Genomic DNA, 1,908 nt, shown 5'->3' with positions numbered 1-1,908 from the left:
TAAGCTATCTGCTTGCAAAATTTCATGCAAATCCATTCAGTCGTTTCCGCGTATTAATTTAATGAAACTTTTTTAACAGGTGGCAACTCTTCCAAAAAATTAGCCTATTTTCCACTGCAGGTCTTAAGCTATCTGCTTGCAAAATTTCATGCAAATCCATTCAGTCGTTTCCGCGTATTAATTTAATGAAACTTTTTTAACAGGTGGCAACTCTTCCAAAAAATTAGCCTATTTTCCACTGCAGGTCATAAGCTATCTGCTTGCAAAATTTCATGCAAATCCATTCAGTCGTTTCCGCGTATTAATTTAATGCAACTTTTTTAACAGGTGGCAACTCTTAAAAAAAGTAGCCTATTTTCCAACCTAGGTTATAAGCTATCTGTGTGCAAATTTTCATTCAAATCCATTCAGTCGTTCCCGCATATTAAATAAATGAAACTTTTAAACAGGTGGCAACTCTGAAAAAGATAGCCTATTAACCAATCTGGCCCATAAGCTATCTGCGTACAAATGCAAATCCGTTCAGTCGTTTCCGCGTGATGATTTCCCAAACATCCAAACATACAAACTTTCACATTTATAATATTTATATAAGATAAGATTGAAAACTTTGAGCACTTTGACCACAACCTAATTTGTTCTTTTTTTCAAAATAAAAAAATAGGGGTATATTTTTTTTTTTTTTTTTTGATATAGAACAATCCTAGGGGCTGGCGGCTTTAAAAATGCGACCTTATTTTTTCTACATACATTTTTGGACCACTTTAATGTACATATGCATATTTTGCTTAATGCTAAATTTATAGTTATTACTACTTTATAGTTATTACTACTTTTTTCGAAGTACTATCAGCACATTCTGCCTTACGAGTGGTCTTGAAGTAAGCCAGAAAGTTGGTGGTAATTATAAAGTGATTCGCTTGGTACGGCATCTTATTACAAGTTTGTGGGAAATTATTTTATTAAAAATCAAAGTGGGCGTAAAATCATATACATACTTCGTCAGAGAAAGTACGCTGTACCATGGCGACATGCACCCGAACTCGTTCTAAGAATGCGAACCCATAACCCAGTTTCCGCGATGCTTTGCATGGAAACCGTAGAATGGTGTCTCATGCCTACATTCCTGGCAGAAGCTTGCCCAATGCTATGACTCCTTTTAAACAACACTATTATAAAACAAACCTTAAGCCTTTCCACAAGGCTTTTTTTCAGCTCATAAAGTAAAGAGGATATAATAAATATAGTTTAAAAAAACTAAAAAACACGCTTTTAAGGCATATCAAACTAAAAAGTAAAAAATAATTCTTAATATAAGTTGAAAATAATAATGAACAAAGAATACTAGTATTATTGTGAAAAAGCATGGGGCGCTCTNCCATTTATTTTCAGCCATAGAAGGGATTTGAAATCATGTCTGGTAAGTTCGTTGTCTCGCGCCTACGACTTGCGCCTTAGCCCACTTGGCCAAATGTGCAACTGATAGGGATAGAATGTATTAACACTAATAAGCCGAGTGCTCGAGTCGGAAAGTAAGTAGACGGTACGCATGCGCAGACAGCGTAGTTNTGAAAAAGCGTGGGGCGCTCTTTGCCATATTTTTCGTCTATCGAGCAACCCCCACTTTTTCACAATAATACTAGTATTTTTTGTTCATTATTATTTTTAACTTATATTAAGAATAATTTTTAACTTTTTAGTTTGATATGCTTTAAAAGCGTGTTTTTTAGTTTTTTTTTTAACTATATTTATTTTTAATTTTTTAGTTCGATTTACTGTTTTCGATATTGACATCGGCATGCTCTAACAGGAAATCGATGATTAGCCGACGTCCTTTTGATATAGCTAGATGTAAAGCAGTAGATCCATTTTTTTGCTAGAGCATTGACTTCAGCGCCCTTTTTTTTT

The 1,908-nt window shown here is 34.3% G+C and overlaps 1 protein-coding gene across 2 annotated transcripts in view; it reads left to right on the top strand.

Annotated features, from left to right (window-relative positions):
• LOC108359208 (nuclear pore complex protein DDB_G0274915) overlaps positions 1-1,908 on the top strand; it is a 42,227-nt gene that overhangs the window by 31,162 nt on the left and 9,157 nt on the right. The gene's annotated exons all lie outside the window — the stretch shown is intronic.

This window comes from Rhagoletis zephyria, unplaced genomic scaffold (genome assembly GCF_001687245.7).
Source record: "Rhagoletis zephyria isolate East Lansing unplaced genomic scaffold, Rhagoletis_zephyria_1.1 Rzeph_scaffold_00354, whole genome shotgun sequence".
Taxonomy (NCBI): Eukaryota; Metazoa; Arthropoda; class Insecta; order Diptera; family Tephritidae; genus Rhagoletis; species Rhagoletis zephyria.
The sequence above is the reverse complement of the archived record's forward strand: the minus strand, read 5'-3'. Positions and strand labels throughout refer to the sequence as shown.